Consider the following 20,836-nt stretch of genomic DNA (forward strand, 5'->3'; position numbering starts at 1 on the left):
TGTCTTTCCCAGCTGTGGTCCTTGTAACTCCCTCCCAACAACTTTTTCCTAATGAGTCTGGGCAATACAAGGTGGAGGAAGATGCTCAAGGACTATATGGTTCAGTTGTGAGTGATTATTAGCACAGCTCATTGCGATTGATCAATTTTGCTGGGTATAAAATGAGCCATCACAGTAGCAAACATTTCACTAGTGCCCAGAAGAAAGAGTCATGAGTGGAATGTGTATTTTTGAACTGCGATATCCCAGCTCATTGAATCTCCTCTACCCAGGAACAGAATGATGTGACACTGCAGGAGGGGCAGAGGAGCAGCAGCAGCGGAACCAAGAGCAAGAGCAAGAGACACTGGTGGGATACCAGCCCATGAAACAAATAAAGCTGAGTGTCTTAGGGCTGGATGCTCACTTGTGGAATGGAGTGTCTCCTCAGGCATTTAATGGAGGGGTTAAGTTTGCTGAGCCATAGGTCTACAGCCAAATGCCTTCATGTTGAGGTTATAGTGAAGTGGAGTGCCTTTGGGCATTTTCCAGCAGTCCTAAAAGAGCTTTGTGATATTGCTAAAGCAGGGCAGAGGCCCAACGGTCTGTGGATGAGGGGGCAATAACTAGAGAGAGGCCTGTCTATAGGCATGGTTGGGACGATGCTATCCTGACTGAAAAACTACACCTTGATCACTTCTAACCCTAAATTATACCATGTGAACTGACTCAACAGCACTTAACAACAATGATAATTTCTCTAGTAAATCCCATTCCCATGAGTATGGGGGTCTGAGTTCTGTGTGGCCAATGCAACAAGTTATTGAACCCAGGTGAGAAGTATAGACTGCCATAAGAGAGATGTTGGTATTAAGTGTCATCGAGTCAGTTCCAACTCATAGTGACCCTGTCTGTATAGGGTTTCTGAGGAGAGGTTGGTGGGTTTGAACTGCTAACCTTGTGGTTCAGGCTGACTTTGTGTCCAGTGCATTATTCTGCAGCACCACACCAGAACTTCATTAGAGAGGTAGTTGGTGTCATGTTTTCAGATGGAAACACTACTTTCTGAAGTGTCTAGACCTAGATGAAGGATATGTTGAGAAACAATAGCTTCACATTTTGATACTTTTGTTTCAAAACGATTTCTATGATTTTGTAGCAATTCTTATCATTTTGTGTGTGTATATTTGTATTTATAGCTCCATTAGATTTTTTTCTAAATAGTAAGGTGTTTTCCCTCACTTAAGAAATTATTTTTAAAGATTGAAAAAATATTCAAATGTTTACTATTAAATTTTGTATTAATTATAGCAGTTTATGTAATTTCTGTTGTGGCACTGAAGGATAAGTGCTGGATTGTTAACCACAAGGTCAGCAGTTCAAACCCACCAGAAACTCTATTTGCAGGGTTTGATGACTTGACGGCATTTAACACATTTACTTTCTTTAGATATTTATTATATTTTTCTCTGTAGTGCAATATACAATATATTTCTATAAAATTTTAGTAGCTATTTGAAGTCTATGTAAAATAAATATAGGTATATGTATATACAAGGAGCTCTGGTACTGTAGTTAGTGGTTACAAATCGGGCTGCTAATCTCATGGTCAGCAGATCAAAACTACCAGCCATTCCACAGGAGAAAGATAAGACTTTCTGCTCCCGTAAAGATTTACAGCCTCAGAAACCCTGTACAGGGTCGCTCTGAGTCAGAACTGACTTCACGGCACATAACAACAACATATATATAAACACACACATGCATGTATATAATTGTTGTTGTTGAGCCGACTGTTGAGTCAGTTCTGACTCATAGTGGCCGGGTAGAGAAAGGGTTTCCAAGGAACAGCTGGTGGGTTTGAACTGCTGGCTTTGTGATTAACAGTCCAGTGATTATCAATCAATGCCACACCAGGACTCTCTCTATATATGTTAACACATACTATGGACTTCCAGAAGAATGCAAATTATTTCTCTTGGAAAAAAGTCCAGCCAGGATGATCCTTAGAAGTATGGGTGGTACTATTTCATAGCATGAACTTTGGGCATGTTATCAAGAAGAAACCATCCCTGGGAAAGGTTACCATGTTTGATACAGTAGAGAGTCATGAACAAGATCAAGATCCACACAAGATGAATTGATACAGTGTCTAGAACAATGGACTCACACATAGTAACTATTGTGAAGATAGCCAGGATAGGGCAGTGTTTTGTTCTGTTGTTCATGGGGTGGTTTTGAATCAGAACAAACTTAATAGCACTCAACAACAACCATGGAACTTTGAAGAAATACACATTCTGTCATTTTTAATATTCATCGATTAATCCAGATTTGGCACTGTAGGATAAACACTGGACCATAAAGTCAGCAATTCAAACCCACCAACCATTCTCAAAGAATCTATACGGGGTTGCTATGAATCAGAACCAATTCGATGGCACACAATAACAGCAAAATGAACACCAGTTCAAACAACTAGCAGGACCATAGTCTCCGGGACGACTTAGTCAAGTGGCATAGTGAAATTTACCAAGATGATGTTCTGTACCTGACTTTGTATTATATGTGTTCATAAAAGGTTATGAGAGGCAGCCATCTATGATACAACTGATGGCCTGAGACCAGAAAACACAGATGGTACCCAGCTGCAACTACTGACTGTTTTGACCAAGAACACAATAGCAACTCCTAAATATAATGGGAGAAAAATGTAAAATATAGTTCATTCTTTTGAAAAAGTGATCAGACCTACAGGAAAGATAAGACTATTGCCTTCATGTATCCTTTGTATTTTGAATTAAATCTATTTCTGAAGATGATCTTTCAGCCAAATAATAGACTAACTTATAAAATGTGCAGTATCACCCATGAGTAAGGAGATTCCTAAAACAATGAACTAACTGCAAGACATCCAAAGGTCAACAATTACCCAAAAGCAAAGATTTGAAGGCAAAAAGGGAAAGGGATGCCAGATCGATGGAAACAGAACCAACAAAATGGAACTAATGAAAATGCTGACACTTTGTAGAAGGTCTAATCAATGGTATCAATTCTTCTATGATCTTCCTTATTCACTGTCCAGATTTTGCATCCATATGAGGTTATTGAAAATACCATGGCTTGGGTCAGGCGCACCTTAGTCCTCAAGCTGACATCTCTGCTCTTCAACACTTTAAAAAGTTCCTGTGCAGCAGATTTGCCCAATGCAATAGATGGTTTGATTTCTTGACTGCTGTTTCTGTGAGTGTTGATAGTTGATCCAAGAAGAATGAAGTCCTTGACAACTCCAGTCTTTTCTCCATTGATAAGAATGTTGTTTATTGGTCCAGTGAAGATTTTTGTTTTCCTGACATTGAGATGCAACCCATACCGAAGGCTGTGCTCTTTGATCTTCATCAGTAAATGTTTCAAGTCCTCTTCACTTTCAGCAAGCAAGATTGTATCATCTGCATATCACAGGTTGTTAATGAGTCTTCCTCCAATCCTGACACCATGTTTTTCTTCATAGAACCCATCTTCTTGTACTATTTGCTCAGCATACAGCAGGTTGAATAAGTATGGTGAAAGAACACAAACTTGTTGACACCTTTCCCAATACCTTTGAGTTGTGGTGTTGGAAGAGAATACTAAAAGTGCCATGGACTGTCAAAAGAACCAGTAAATCTGTTTTGGAAGAGGTGCAGCCAGAGTGCTCCTTGGAGGCCAGGATGGCTAAGCTTCGTCTCTCATACTTTGGACTAAGATGTCATGCTGAGTAAGATGGAGGGTCAGAGAAAAAGAGGAAGAGCCCCAATGAGATGGATCAGCCAGGTGGCATCATTGATGGCGTCAATGATGTGTGGCAGCGGTAGTGAGGTTAGCCCAGGATCGTATGTTGTTTCGTTCTGCTGTGCATGGGGTCGCTATGAGTTGGTTCCGACTCTATGGCACCTGACAACAACAACAAAAACAATCAATGGTATGGAACAAAAATTGTTAAACAGGAACCTAATTTATTGTGTAAACTTTCACATAAAACACAATAGAATATTTTTTTTTTTTTTTAAATGTTGAAATGTTATTGTTGTTGTTAAGTGCCATCAAGTTGGTACCAACCCATAGTGACATTATGCACAGCAGAATGAAACACTGCCAGATCCTGGGCCAACCTCACTACTGCTGCCACACTTGAGTCCATCGATGCTGCTACTTGGCCAATCCATCTTGTTGGGGGTTTTCTTTTTTTTCTCTGACCCTCCACCTTACCAAACATGATATCTTTCTCTACCAACTGGTTCTTTTGGCGGCCTATGACACCTTCAATACTCTCCTCCAATACCATAACTCAAAAGCATCAATTCTTCTATGTTCTTCCTTATTCACTGTCCAACTTTCACATGCATATGAGGTTACTGAAAATACTATGGCTTGGGTCAGGCACTTGGGTCAGGCACACCTTAGTCTTCAAGCTGACATCTTTGCTCTTCAACACTTTCAAAAGGTCTTGTGTAGCAGATTTGCCTAATGCAATACGTCATTTGATTTCTTGACTGCTGCTTCCATGAGTGTTGATAGTTGACCCAAGAAGAATGAAGTCCTTGACAACTTCAATCTTTTCTCCATTGATAAGAATGTTGTTTATTGGTCCAATGGTAAAGATTTTTGTTTTCTTTACATTAAGATGTAATCCATACCGAAGGCTGTGCTCTTTGATCTTCATCAGTAAATGTTTTAAGTCTTCTTCACTTTCAGCAAGCAAGGTTGTATCATCTGCATATTGCAGGTTGTTAATGAGTCTTCTTCCAATCCTGATGCCATGTTTTATTCATATAACCTAGCTTCCTGGATTATTTGCTCAGCATACAGGTTGAATAAGTATGGTGAAAGAATAAAACTTTGTTGCACACCTTCCTTAATTTTAAAACATTCAGTGTTCCTATGGTCTGTTCGAACAACTGTTTCTTGGTCCAGGTACGGATTCCTCATGAGCACAAGTTTTCTGGAATACTCATACTTCACAATGTTGTCCATAGCTTGTCATGATCCACACAATTGAAAGCCTTTGCATAGTCAATAAAGTACAGGTAAACGTCTTTCTGATATTCTTTGCTTTCTGCCAAGATCCTTTGGACATCAGCAATGATATCCCTCATTCCATAGCCTCTTCTAAATTTGGCTTAAACCTCTGGAAATTCTTTGACAATGCATGCTTGCAGCCATTTCTATATTATCTTTAGTAAAACTTTACTTGCATGGGAAATCAAAGAGATTGTCTGATGATTTCTGCATTCTGTTGGGTCACTCTTTTTGGAATGGGCACAAATATGGATCTCTTCTAATCAGTCGACCAGATAGTTGTCTTCCAAATTTCTTGGCAGAGATGAAGTGAGTGCTTCTTGTGCCACCTCACTTTCTTGAAAGATTTCAATTTTTATTCCATCAATTCCTAGGGCCTTGTTCTTTGCCAATTGTTTCAATGCATCTTGGACTTCCTCCTTCAGAATCATTGGTTCTTGATGATATGCTACCTCTTGAAATGGTTGAACATTAACTATTTCCTCTTGGTACAGTGACTCTGTGTATTCCTTCCATCTTCTCTTGATGCTTTCTGCAGCATTCAATAATTTGCCCAGAGAATCTTTCAATAATGAAAGTCGAGGCTTTAATTTTTTCTTCAGTTCCCCTAGCTTGAGAAATGCTGAGTGTGTTCTTCCTTTTTGGTTTTCTGTTTCCAGATCTTTGTACATTTTGTTGTAATATTTGGCTAGTCTGAAATTATATTGTCAATCCTTTTTGTCTCATATTTATAATTCTCATACAAATATTTATAAAATCATATGCTTAATCTGTTATTCTGTCCTGCTTTAAGATTTTCCCCCTATGGAAGTGTTGAATTCTAGTATATAACCTGCCCACATTTATTGTTTAATGGTGGTTGGTGGTGGTTATGTGCCGTGGAGTTGGAACTGACTCATAGTGACCCTGTACAGGGTTTCAGAGGCTGTAAATCTTTACTCGAGCAGAATGCCTCATCTTTCTCTTGTGGAACTGCTGGTAGTTTTGAACTGCTCACCTTAAGGTTCGCAGCCCGATTCATAACAACTATGCTACCAAAGCTCCTTATTGTTTAATAAGGGAGCTTAAATTATTTATCTGATCAAAACTGATACATTAAGTCATCTGTCATTTTGTTTTCTGCTTTTGTTTTTCTATTACTCCTTAACATTAACTTTGTTTTCTATATTTTGATGTGTGGATTTTTTTTGTTGTTGTTGTTGTTTTATTCATCTTTTAATTCTACTAGGAGTTACATTCTTACTTTTCTTCATTCTATTTTCCTTCATCTAGTTCAAGAATAATTTTTCATACATGTACCTACTCTTGCCAGCTCCTTCCCAACTTTTCTGTTTGTGACTTTATTTATAAACTTTTAGAAATATAATTTTTACTTAATTTTTCCTTGTCAAAAATATTTTTTGTCATCTTAACTATGTTATAAGTTGTATAATTTCCTAGACATAAGAAAACTATATTTAACTGGTTAGCAACTTCCTTATATAACAATTTTCCATTTTGCATATTGAATCATGGCCAGATGGAAACATATTTAAGCATTTTTGTTTTTTCTAGAAGGATAAATGAGTGGCATGTTTTATGAGCTTCACTTTTCTGAAATGTCTTTCAATTGTTTTTACATAAATGCAGGCATGCAGACATCAAAACCTTTACTGGGTACAAAATCCTACAAGTATTCTTCCATTTTTTTCCTGAAAATATAATATTGCCAAGAAGACTGAAGTATACTTAATTTTAGGTAATGTTTGTTGTTGCTCAGTGCCATTGACTAGGTTCTGCCCCATAGCGACCCTGTATAGTTTCCCAGGAGCGAATGGTTACCTTGAACCAACTTGGCAGTTCAAACAGACTTTGCAGTTCAGCACATCAACCTACAGCACCACACCAGGACATATTCTTTGGTGTAGCATTGTAGGATAAGCACTCAACCATAAGACTGGTTTGAATTGCAAGGTTGGTTGTTCAAACTCATCAACCACTCCTCAGAAACTCTATGGAGAGTGGCTATGAGTCAGAATTGACTCAGTGGTACTTCACAACAGTCTCAGTTAAATATTTTTCAATTTGTCTCTTAAAATGGAGTTCTTTGGTTTTATCTTGAATGGGTTGAATTTATGGATTAATATGTTTGATTCATGAAGGAAAATAGCATACATCTTTTATTTTTTTTTTCGTCTGTTCTAGTTATTCTGAATTCCTGACAAACAACTATAATTCTTAGATTTAATTTAGATTCTGTGCAATTTTATCTATTTTTATTGCTTTTTCTTCTCTAGTATTATTGATTTGTCCGGTTTCTCTGTATCAAATCTGGAGGAATTTTGGAACTTATTCAATGTTACTAATTCAGTTTTCTGAAGATGAATTTTTCAATTTAGCTCCCTCTTTTTAGTATAAGCACAGTAAATCCCACAATAATTTGCTCCATACGTAGCTAATTCTCATACAATTGTCTTCCATTTAGACAACCTGATTCTCAAGCAGGAAGAAGTTAAAGTTCATATGTTCTGGGGAAGGCAGGACCATGAAGGTCATAAAAGAAGGTGGATATTCCCTTGTGGGAAGCAGGTGGCAGAGTGAAAGACCCTAGGAGCCTCCTAGCTCAATACTGCAGGTGAAGCAAGTACCCTTCGCCTAGGAGAGTCCTGGAATTGCTGCCACTGTTCAGTACTATCCAGAATGTCCCCATGGCTATTTAAGTTGGTTCAGGATCACTGTGTAGTTCCAAAAAGCGGCCACAGCAACATGGGGTCAGATTTTGCAGTTTGGTCCACTAGTAATAATACAAGTCTGAATTTTATGCAATTGAATTTTTGAGGGTTTTCTGGTGTGGTTTTGCTCTAGAATAAAAACTGGACTGTCAACCATAAGCTAACTGCAAGTTTGGTGGTTCAAACTCACCAGCCACTCCTTGGAAGTCCTATACAGGGTCACTATGAGTGGGAACTGACTCAACAGCATTTAATAACAACAACAACAATAACTGAAATGCTAAGATTCTGCGTGGCTCAAATAGTTTAGACTCTACTACCAAACCACTGGGAAGAATGGGTGTTCCAGAACACTTAAATGTGCTCATAAGGAAGGCACATATAGATCAAGAGACAGTCGTTAGACCAGAACAAGGGGACACTGAGTGGTTTAAAATCAGGGAAGGTGTACACCAGGGTTGTATTCTTTCACCAAACTTATTCCATCTGTATGCTAAGTAAATAATCTAAGAAGCTGGATTCTATAAAGATGAACATGGCATCAGCCGTGAAGTAAGATTCATTAACAAATTGCAATATGCAGATGAAACAACCTTGTTTTCTGGAAGTAAACAAAACTTTTAATTCTTACTGACAAAGATCAGTGATTATAGCCTTTAGTATTGATTGCATCTCAATGTAAACAAAACAAAAATCCTCACCACTGGATCAATACATGATAACATGATAAATGGAGAAAAGATTGAAGTTGTCAAGAACTTCATTTTTCTTGGATCAACACTTATAGAAGCAGCAGTCAAGAGATCAAATGATGTATTACACTAGGCAAGTCTGCTGCAAAATACTTCAATAAAATACTCAAGAGCAAAGGTGTCAGTTTAAGGACTAAGGTGCACCTGACCCAAGTCATGGTATTTTCAATAGCCTCATATGCATGTGAAAATTGGACAATTAAAAATGAAGACTGTATAAGAATTGATGCATTTGAATTAGGCTTAGCATAAGAATATTGAAAGTACCAAGGACTGCCAGAAGATCAAACAAATAATGTGTTAGAAGAAATACAGTCAGAATGTTCCTTCGAAGCAAGAACGACCAGACTTCATCTCTCATACTTTGGGCATGTGGTCAGAAGAGGCCAGTGCCTGGAGAAGGACATCATGCTTGGTGGAGGGTCAGCAAAAAAGAGGAAGACCCCAATGACATGAATTAGTACAGTGGCAGCAGCAATGGACTCAAGCTTAACAATAATTGTGAAGATGGCACAAAACTGGACAGTGTTTCATTCTGTTGTGCATATGGGCGCTGTGTTTGGAAACAACTCAAAGTCACCTAACAACAACAAACGAGACTTGTTTTGTTTTTTAAATCATCTCATAAGTGCATGAAAACAGGTCAATGAATCAAGAAGACTGAAGAAAAAATATGCGTTTGAATGGTAGTGTTGGTGAAGAGTCTTAAAAATACCATGGACTGCCAGATAACAAACAAGTCTGTTTGAAGAGCAGAGATGTCAGCTTGAGGACTAGGGTGCGCCTGACCCAGGCCATTGTGTTTTCAATGGCCTCATATGGATGCGAAAGCTGGACAGTGAATAAAGAGGATCGTAGAAGAATTGATGCCTTTGAGTTGTGGTGTTGGAGGAGAATACTGAAAGTGCCATGGACTGCCAAAAGAACCAATAGATCTGTTTTGGAAGAAGTGCAGCCAGAGTGCTCCTTGGAGGCCAGGATGGCTAAGCTTCGTCTCTCCTACTTTGGACATGTAGTCCGGAGGAAACAATCGTTGGAGAAGGATGTCATGCTGGGTAGGGTGGAGGGTCAGAGAAAAAGAGGAAGACCTCCAACGAGATGGATCGGCCAGGTGGCATCATTGATGGACTCGGGGGTGGCAGCGGTGGTGAGGTTGGCCCAGGATCGAGCATTGTTTCGTTCTGCTGTGCATGGGGTCGCTATGAGTCGGTTCCGACTCGATGGCACCTGACAACAACAACAACAACATAGCCAGAATACTCCTTTAACGTGAGGATGGAGGGTCTTTGTCTAGTGTACTTTGGACATGTTATCAGGAGGGACCAGTCTTTGGAAAAGGACATTATGCTTGGGTAAAGCAGAGGGCCAATGAAAAAGGGGAAGATCTCTAACAAGATGGATTGACAGAGTGACTTCAAAAACAGCCTCAAACATAGCAAAAATTGTGAGGATGGGCAGTTTTGTTCTTTTGTATGTGGTGTCATTATGAGTTGGAAGAAACTTGATGGGACCTAACAACAGCACCAACTTCAATTTAAAGGTTAGACAGATTGTAGCCATCTAGCGGCACTGGGGAAAAAAGTGAAAATTACAGCCAAGAAAGCCCTATTAAACACAGTTCTGCTCTCTAACACAGGGGGTCACATAAATTAGAATTGACTTGATGGCAAAGAATTATTATTTTTTTATACCATATTTACTACTTACCCTTAGTTTTCTTGCAATCCCTCCTTTTTTCATTCTTCTTCATTTCCATCACGATCTGTTCTGTTATGGTGTCCTATTGTCATGCCTCAATGTGCTATGCTTTTGTGTCTCAGTATCACTTTCGCATTTTCTTCTGAATGGAGGGAGTCCACCACATACAAAACAATCACATCCTCCACATTCTTCTTCCAGGGTTCTTCTTAGTCATAGATTCCCCTGCCACTAACTTACTCCATAGGAACCTTAATGGTACAGTTGTTAGGTGGTCAGCTCTTAACCAGAAAGTTGGTAGTTCCAACCCACCAGCTTCTCTACAGGAGAAAGATGAGGCAGCCTACTTATGTAAAGATTATAGCCTTGGAAATCCTGCGGGGTAGTTCTACTCTCTCTATAGGATTGCCCTGAGTTGAAGGTCTGAGGTACTGAGGGGCCAAGAGGCCAAGGAACCAACCAGGAATCATACAATGAAGAGACAAGGAGCATACCTAGCAAAGCAGCTGTAGTCTCAAAAAGTAGAACAATGACCTCTGGGGTTTCAACTGGTGGGGCCATGGCATCCAGGGTTCCGAAGGGTGAGGCCACAGCCTCCTAGGATTCTAAAAGTCAGATCTTCACCAACTCAGTCCCAAAGTGTAGGACTATTATTGGTGAGTAACATGGAGATGGCATCAAAATATTGTTCAAAGCAGGGTTGCCTTACCCTGCCAGGTCCTGAGAGGTGGGCTTTCCATTCAATTGAACCAGAATAGGGTTGCCTAAAGCCAAGAGAGTAGTTGTCATCTCAGTGGGCCTGGAAGACACAGCTGAAATGCAAGGCTGAGAATCCAGATAGCAAAGCCAAAAGCCCAGAGTCTGGTGGACAAGGCCATTGAATAGATGGTCTCAGAGAGCAGAGGATTATTTTAAGGCCTTGAGGTGGTGGTGGGAGTTGTGTGCCACATGGTCAGTTCTGACTCATAGTGATCCTGTATAGACTTTCTGGCACTGTAAATCTTTAAGGGAGTAGAAAGCCTCATCTCTCTCCTACAGCACAACTGGTCCATTAGACTTGCTGACCTTGCAGCTAGCAATCTAGCTCATAATTCTTTACATTATCAGGACTCCTTAAAGCCCTGAGAGTTCATGTAAATTGTTCTGCTACTGTTGCAATTTTCTTGGTGGCCATTGTTTCTTCTCTTCCTCCAATTTCTCCCATTTGTAAAGGAAATGTTTACTGTGTGCTTAGTCTGACATTGTACTCTGGAAGCAGATAATTTGTATTCTAGATTCATAGATGAAGAGAAATTTTGTCCTAGGATAGAATTTGTACTTGGAGTTCATGTAAGCCATTTGGGAAGATAAGATGGTGTGAAAGTGTTTTACATGTGTCAAGGACATGAATTTTCTTTTCTTTTCTTTTCTTTTTGGTGGTGGAGGAGGGGGCCAAAGTGTCTCATGATATGGATTGAATTGTATCTTTCAAAATATATGTCAACTTGGCCAGGCTGTGATTCTCAATATTATACAATTATCATCTATTTGTGAGCTGATATAATTTGCTGATGTGTTGCAAATCATAACCTTTCTGATATTGTTATTGTTAGGTGCCATCGAGTTGGTACCAACCCATAGTGACCTTATGCACAGCAGAACAAAACACTGCCTGATCCTGGGCCAACCTCACTGCTGTTGCCACGCTTGAGTCCATCAATGCTGCCACTTGGCCAATCCATCTTGCTGGGGTCTTCCTCTTTTTCTCTGACCCTCCACCTTACCAAACATGATATCCTTCTCCAGTGACTGGTCCCTCCTGACAATATGTCTGAAATATGAGAGACGAAAGTTGGACATCATGGCCTCCAAGGAGCACTCTGGCTGCACTTCTTCCAAAACAGATCTATTGCTTCTTTTGGCAGACGATGGCACTTTCAATATTCTCCTCCAACACCATAACTCAAAAGAATCAATTCTACTGTCTTCCTTATTCACTGTCCAGCTTTCACATGCATATGAGGTTATTGAAAATACTATGAATTGGGTCAGGCACACCATCTTTGTTCTTTGACACTTTAAAAAGATCTTGTGAAACAGATCTGCCTAATGCAATAGGTCGTTTGATTTCTTGACTGCTGCTTCCGTGAGTGTTGATAGTTGATCCAAGAAGAATGAAGTCCTTGACAACTTCAATCTTTACTCCATTGATACGAATGCTGTTTATTGGTCCAGTGGTGATGATTTTTGTTTTCTTTACATTGAGATGCAATCCATACCAAAGGCTTTGCTCTTTGATCTTCATCAGTAAATGTTTTAAGTCCTCTTCACTTTCAGCAAGCAAGGTTGTGTCATCTGTATATCGCAGGTTGTTAATGAGTCTTCCTCCAATCCTGATGCCACATTTTTCTTCATAGAACCCAGCTTCCAGAATTAGCAGTTACATTAATGAATCAGGATGTGATCATAGGATTATGTTGTATCTTAAATCAATGTCTTTTGAGATTGAACAAGTAAGCTGAGATCAGAGGGACCTGACTACCACCAAGAAAGGCAAACCTGGAGCAGAGTGTATCCATTGGACCGGGGTCACTGCCCTGAGAACTTTCTAGACACAGGGGAAGATTGATGCCAAGACATATGTAGATGTCTAAGAAACCCTGGTCCCATAGATGCTGAAAGAAGATGAAGACCTTCCTTCAGAGTCAACAAAGAGAGAAAGTCTTCCTCAAGAGCCAGCACTCTGAATTTGGACTTCTAGGGCCTCTGTGTGTCATAATCAAGTAGCTGAGGATTGTCCGGTTTTGATTTTTGTATCACAATGGAGTCCCTGAGTGGTGAGACATTTAATACATTTTATTATTAAGCAAAAGATCATAGGTTTGAATTTACCCAGATGGCCCTCAGCAAAAAGGCCTGGTCATCTACTTTTGAAAAAAACCTGCCATTGAGGCCACTGGAGAACACATTATACTCTGACACACTGAATCTGCCGTGAATCAGTGTTGACTCAGTGATTTGATGTTATTAAAGGAAATAAAGAGGAATCATGGAAGACTGAATCCCATGAGGTTTTGTTTTGTTTTTCTTTTTCTTTGAGAAATGAAGTATACACAACTGAAATGTCTACAGAGAGGCCTCCATTTATCCTTGTAGTTTCAAGACTAGAATAAAAGCAGGTGTCAATGCTCTGCTCCATGTCTTCTCTCTTGGACTCCATCAACGTTGTATTTTCTTTTTAGGAAATTTCCTCCCACCTGCCTCCACCCACACTGCACTTCACTACACATACATCTTGGAAGGGAAGCGAGAGCTCAAGGTGAAACAATGAATGGGAAGTCTACAAAATGAAGATCTTTGGGGGATGATCATTTCAAACTTTAACTCCTTCCATATACAGCTCTAACCCCTCAAATTTTGTTTGCCTATATTCCTGTGACATGCATCAGACCTTGTGACACACATCAGATCGATATTTTCTTGGAAGGAAGAGGTTGGTTTTGAATTGGGATGGTGATAGAAAAGTGAGAAAGCTAGAGTTTCCCCTATCAAAAAGCCAAACTATGGTCTTGAATATATACCACCGGAATTTAGAGACCATCTAAGAATAGATTTGATATACTGAACCAAAGTGACCAAACTCTAGATAAATTGTGGGATGGCATCAAGGAAATCATACATAAATAAATAAAAAATTCCCTTAAAAGACAAAAAAAAGAAAGAAAAGGCAAAAATGAATGTCAGAATACATTCTGAAGTTTGTTCTTGAGTGTAGAGTAGTTAAAGTTTAAGGAAACAAAGGTAAGGTAGAAGCTCAACAAAAGATTTCAAAGGGCAGCTCAAGAAGACAAAGTGTTATAATGAAATGTGTAAAGACCTGGAGTTAGAAAGCCTAAAGAACACATTCAGCATTTCTCAAACTGAAGGAATTTATGGAAAAATTCAAGCCTTGACTTGGAATAGTAAAGGATTCTATGGGCAAAATAATGAACAATTCAGGAAGAATCAAATAAATATTGAAGCAATGCACAGAGTCATTGTACCAAAAATGAATTTGTCAATGTCCAACCATTTTGGGAAGTAGCATATGATTAAGCACTGATGTAATGGTCGAAATGTTAAAGCTGCACTGAAGACACCGGCAAAAAACAAGCCTGCAGGAATTGATGGAATAAAAGTTGAAATGTTTCAACAATTGGATGCACTGCTGGAAGTACTCATCTATGCAAAGAAATTTGGAAGAAAGACAGCTACCTAACCAGCTTACTGGAAGAGATCCATATATGTGCCTATTCCAAAACAAAGTGACCTTAAAGAATTTGTAAATCATCAAACATTATCATTGATATCACATATAAGTAAAATTTTTCTGAAGATAATTCAAAGATAGTTATACAGGTAGAACATCAGGAAACTGCCAGAAATTAAAGTCAGATACAGAAGAGGACATGGAAGAAGGGATATCATTGCTGCTGTCAGGCTGAAAGGAAAGATTTTTTGGAAATATACAATTACTTGTATTTTATTGTTTATAAAAGACATTCAATTCTATGGATCATACCAATTTATAGATAGCATTTCAAAGAATGTGAATTCCAGAATACTTAATTTTTACTCATGCAGAACCTGTACATAGACCAAGAAAAGTTCCTTTAAACAGAACAAAGGGATAAGATGTGATTTAAAATAAAGGTGTGTGTCAGTCATATCTTTTTACCATACTTATCCAACCTGTGTGCTAAGCAAATGCTCCAAGAAGCTACTTTCTATATAAAGAAGAACATGACATCAAGATTAGAAGAAGACATATTAACTACCTATAATATAAAAATGCTATACCCTTGCTTGTGAAAACAAAGAGGAGTTAGAATGCTTATTGTTGAAGATGACACACTACAGCCTTCACTATGGATTATACATGAATATAAAGAAAACAAAAATCCTTACAATTGGACCAATAAGCAACATCTTGACAAACTAAGAAATGATTGTAGTTGTCAAGCATTTCATGTTACGCGACTCCATGGAAATAGCAATCAGGAAATCAAACAATGTATTGCATTGGGCAAATCTACTGAAAAAGACCTCTTTACAGTGTTGCAAAGCAAAGACATCACTTTGTAGCTGCTATGATGGGCTCTGGTAACGTAGTGGTTACGAATCGGGCTGCGAACCTTAAGGTCAGCGGTTCGAAACTACCAGCCGCTCCGCGGGAGAAAGATGAGGCTTTCTACTCCCGTAAGGATTTACACCCTCGGAAACCCTGTACAGGGTCGCTATGGGTCGGAACCGACTCGATGGCACTTAACAACAACAACAACATGAAGGGCTGAAGCTTATTAACAATTTGAGAATGATTCAATACTGGGCACTGTTTCATTTTGTTGTACATGGTGTTGCTGTGTGTTGGAATCAACTAGACGGCACCTAACAACAACTAACAATGGCTGTACTATTATCATAATACCAACCCTGGGCATCTGAGTAATCTCTTAGATACTGGGGAGGAGGTGGGAGAGAAGACAAGATACATTTCTTCATGTACTTCATTCATGGAGTGAAAGGTAGGTTACTGGCTAGTTGACCTAACCCAGCTCTTTGGCCTTAGAGCTATTAGAAATTCCTCCCAGCCTCAGGCCCAGATATTCTTTCAGGCATGAGGTTGTTTTATGGAGAAATCATAATCTCTTCAGCACATTTGCAGGTATTTTAGGGTAAGGTAGATGAAAGCTGCTAGGCTGATGCCTCCTTTTCATTCTTAGAGTAAACATACTTAGATGAATAAATAAATGAATGAAAAATTGTTAGGTGGCTCCTTATGATAAGTACTGGACTGCAAACTACAAGGTCCATGGATCGAGCGCGTCAGCTGCTCAGGAGAAATATGAGGCCTTCTGCTCCTGCGAAGACATAAAGCCTAGAACACCTATACAACTATGAGTCAGAACCTACTCGATGGCATTTAACAACAATAATCTCTAGTAAGATAAATTGAATTAATTGGTACCCAATAAGAAATGAAAGTGACTGATTTTAAAGCACATGAGATTATATGTGTTTTTCAAAGTAAATAGAATTTATCAGCTACTTAACGTGCAAATAGAAATGCTAAGTTATGTGTGTGTGTATGCAAGTGTATTGGAATCCTCTATCTCCAAAGTTTATAGTAAATGATTCTATTCTCCTTCCATAATTTGGTCAGTTCAGTCGTCGGACATCCCTCTACAGTATTTTTGCTGATAATTTTCTTTCCCTTATTCTTTTTCCTTTTTAAGTTGCTTGTTACTCTACAGATTTCAACTCCTGAAATTTTATACCTGAAACCTTGCCATGAAATATTCAAAAGATGCTATATTTCATACTGCCGAATAAGCAGTTTGTTTATTCTCACTTGGCAACTATGCTATATTACATTGTTTCCAGGAAAGGAACTTATATGGGCTGATTAAAAAATTCCACTGTCATAACCTGTCTCTGATCTACTGACTCCTCTGATCCCAGTATTTGTAGAAAACTATTATTAGATGGAGGCTACAACCAAATGCTTCAACAAATGTCTTTAGCTTCTGTTTTGTTCTGATGAAGACTTAGAGCTGAATTTCCCCATTGCCCTTCAAAAAGACTCTGTATGTCTTTTCTCCTTTTCGGTTTTTTTTTTTTTTTTTTTTTTTATCATTTCAGAGGAAAAGAATACATAATCCTACTTTCCAAAGTCAACCACTCTATCTGTAACTCTGTCCCTGGAGTCTCTTCTCTCCTGTGAGGTTTATTCTCTTCATCATTCATTCTTCTTACCAGTTTATATCTTCTCACTTTTCACCGCTTGTTTCTGCTTTGACTTCAAATGAACACTAGACTCTACCTAGAAAGTTTGTTTGTTTCTTTACCTATTCCAGCTGCTTCAAATCTGCTACCTTAATTTTTTTGGATCATCAGATTCTTACCTTAACTCCAATAAATTGTAATCTAACCTTTATGGTAGCAGCAAATATTTACCCATGATACCGTATGTGAAAATTCTGACCTTTTTTCCCCCTCTATTCCTTTTTTTTTTTAAATCCCCATTTATAACTATTGACTATTTCTTCTTAAACTCTCTGCTCTTGAATTTCATATTATTTTACTTTGAGTTCCTTCCCAAGTCTTTATTTTCCTATTCTTCTCTGGCATCTTATATTGGGGCTGGAGCTAACTGCCATAGCTTGCTTATCCCTAATAACTGTCTCTTTTTCTTCTTTCTTTAAATTCCTTCCCTTAGAGGTTTTATACATTTCCAGGGCTTCACCTTTTAGGATTCACCCACCATCAGGACATAACCTATAAGCCTCTCTCTGTATATTTTTTCAGTATCTCCTGATCTTGCATCCTAGCTTGCTTTTTTCTGTTGAATTGTTTTACCTGAAGGACCTGTTTGCACCGCAACCAGCAAAACAAAGCAATTAGAAGACCCAAAGCAAAGAAAAATAGCGCAAACACTTCCTGCCCTTCCTCCCACCACCACTATCTGTAGAATTTCTTCTTCTTCACAACTTGTGTCTCCCATTTGGGTTAACAAACCTCACAGTATTTCTGATAACAGCTCCTTTAACATTGTCATGTTCCTTTTTTGATTCCTCCCTCCCACCTCAGAGATGGAACTAGAAGGGAAATGAAAAACAGATTAGAAGTCAGGATAATTGAGTAGGGTTCTAATTACTTATGCTTTGCATTTGATGGTAGCAAATCTGTTCTTCTGGAAGAGTTACATAGTTTTTTGGATCTAGTGCAAAATGAAAGGAGTCCTGGTGTGGTGCTGGAAAATCAACATTGGACTGCTAACCACCAGGTTGATGGTTCAAACCTAGTAACCACTCCTTGGGAACTCCATACAGGGTCGCTATGAGTCAGAACTGACTCAATGTAGCTTATGAAAGGAGTCCTGGTGGCACACTGATTAAAGTGCCTGACTTCAAATCAAAAGGTCAGCAGTTCGAATTCACCAACTGCTTTGCAGAAGAGATTTGACAGTCTGTTTCTATAAAGATTGTTGTTGTAGTTGTTAAGTGCTGTTGGGTCAGTTCCAGCCCATAGTGACCTTGTTTAGAGTTTCCAAGGAGTGGCTGGTGAGCTTGAACTGCCGAATTCACAGTTCAAACCATCTTTGCAGTCCAGCGCATTAACCCCCACCCATAGCACTGTGAGTCGGCACAGGCTTGATGACAATGGGTTTGATCTGGGGTTTAAAGCAAAATGAAAACATAGGCTTCTTGGTTGAAAATTTATTGTGACTGAGAAGACATGATTTCAGAATATTAAGTCAAATGCTGGGCCCTTCTTTCTGCAATGAGCAGTGAAGCTGAGACATGAAACCCCCCTGGCTATAATAGGCTTGGAGCACCAGATCCCTGTTTGTTCAATCAAGAGGTTGACTTAGGTGACCCTCAGGTGAAGTCTCACTTGATTTTAAAAACCAGAGATTCTGAGCCTTCTTTCTGGGCAACAGCGCCTGCATTGTGGCTTTTAGTCTAGCCACATGGTACACACAATAATTAATGATAATAGTTTTCTTACAACTCCACTCCATCTTCAGTCCATCCATCTCAGACTATTATCCCCACACTTTGTCCACAGCTAAAAGTATAAGTTCAAACTTCATTCAGGCATCAACATGGTACCCCCATCTCATAGTTCACTGCTTCTGTGCAAGCTCCACACATTGTTGTTGCTGTTATGTGCTGTGGAGTAGGTTCCGACTCATAGCGACCCTGTACAGGGTTTCTGAGGCTGTAAATCTTTACGGGAGCAGAAAGCCTCATCTTTCTCCCATGGAGCAGCTGGTAGTTTCGAACTGCTGACCTTGCGGTTTGCAGCCTGATTTGTAACCACTGCACTACCAGAGCTCCACACCTTACACGCCACAAGATGTCAATGATCTTGTCTATGCCATCTTTGCCTGTGAAACTTTTATACCTCATGTTGTTGTTGTTAAGTGCCTTCGAGTCATTTCCGACTCGTAGCAAGTGTATGCCTCATGTATAAACCCAGCTTATTCTTTTCTGCCCATGTCTTCTCCCTTGTCCAGTCTCCTCTTCACACTTCCACTGGTTTCTTTGTCACTGTTGTTAGTTTCCATCAAGTTAATGTCCAGCAGATGGACCCACGGCCTCGTCCATGGCTATCTCCACAGTCATTTTTATGTACAAGGCGCTTGTTACTTTCACTGTATTTTAGGTGCTTTCTGAGCTAAGAGCCTCATCTTCCAGCACGACATTGGGCAGTCTTCTGTTGTGATCCAAAGCATTTTTGTTGGCTGCTTTTTAGAAGCAGATTGCCAGATCTTCCTTCCTAATCTTCCTTAATCTGGTAGCTCTTCTCAAACCTGTCCCCCATGGATGACCCTGCCGGTATTTAAATACCATTGCCATAGCTTTTAGCATCATAGCAAAACAAAAGCCACTTAACCACATTAGGCATTCAGTGTCTTGGCCCTAGGTGATCTAAACAAGAGGTGAAGACCTTAAATGTTTATGAGATTCAGAGAAATAAAGACCACACTCAGGACCAAGGCATTTTGAATGCTTAATGCTTAAGGATCTCTGGTAGCACAATGGTTACGAATTGGGCTGTGAACCGCAAGGTCAGCAGTTCAAAACTACCAGTGGTCCCGCGAAATAAAGATGAGGTGTTTTGCTCCCGTGAACCACAAGGCGAGCAGTTCAAACCTCCCAGCTATTCCTTGGAAACCCTATACAGGGTCGCAATGAGTCCAAACCAACTGGACAGCCCTTAACAACAACAACAGCAGGGCCTTGCATGCACAACTTTATCTTTATTTCCTGGATACCCTAGTTAAACTAAGAATCCTTTAGGGAAGACAGACTATCCTAGATCATAACTTCTCAAACTCTCTGTGTATGTGGATCACTTGGAAGTCTTGTTCAGTGCAGATTCTAATCCAGTATCTCTGAGGTTGAAGCTGAGAATTTGTGTTTCTGGCTAAACCATTAGGTGATGCTGATGCTACTGGCCCGTGGGCTTTGTGTTGAATGGCAAGGATCTAGATTTCTTTATTAAAGGCCTCTCCTTTCCTCACCCATCTTTCCCTCACCCCCAACAACTATGCAGCTAGTTTCCAAATAGATTATATTCTATTGATTGACTCTCTTTTAACCTTCATGCATTAACCTAGGATGCTGGACAAGATGGCAAACAGTCTGCTCTTTTGGAGGTAAAGCAGGGAAAGGTAGCATTTACCTAGACATTTATGCTCTTTGTTAGGACAAAGAGTATATAATAAAGTAGTGATTCTAACTGGTTCAAGTTCAATTTTCCTCCAGCACATAAAACTTTTCAGGACTCTATTTCCAAACTGAGGCTAGCCACACACTACTATGGGACTGGATAGAATGGAACCCATTGTGTTTATTCTTTGAACAAGCCGTACATTTTCTTCCTGGGAAATTATTTATCTCTTAGAATCGACTTTATTCTGGAAGACAAATATAACTGTCTTTGGGGGATTTGGTTTTGTGAAGTCTATTCTTTTCCTCTTGTCCTTCTCACTTTAGACATAAAATAACTTTTGATGCATTAAAATCTAATGAATGAGAACACATTTTAATGCCCTTTCTTTGTGTTTTATTCAGTGGCTGACTTTAGTCTCCTACAAAACGCTTTCTA

The sequence above is a fragment of the Chrysochloris asiatica genome, unplaced genomic scaffold (genome assembly GCF_000296735.1).
Source record: "Chrysochloris asiatica unplaced genomic scaffold, ChrAsi1.0 scaffold00117, whole genome shotgun sequence".
Lineage (NCBI taxonomy): Eukaryota > Metazoa > Chordata > Mammalia > Afrosoricida > Chrysochloridae > Chrysochloris > Chrysochloris asiatica.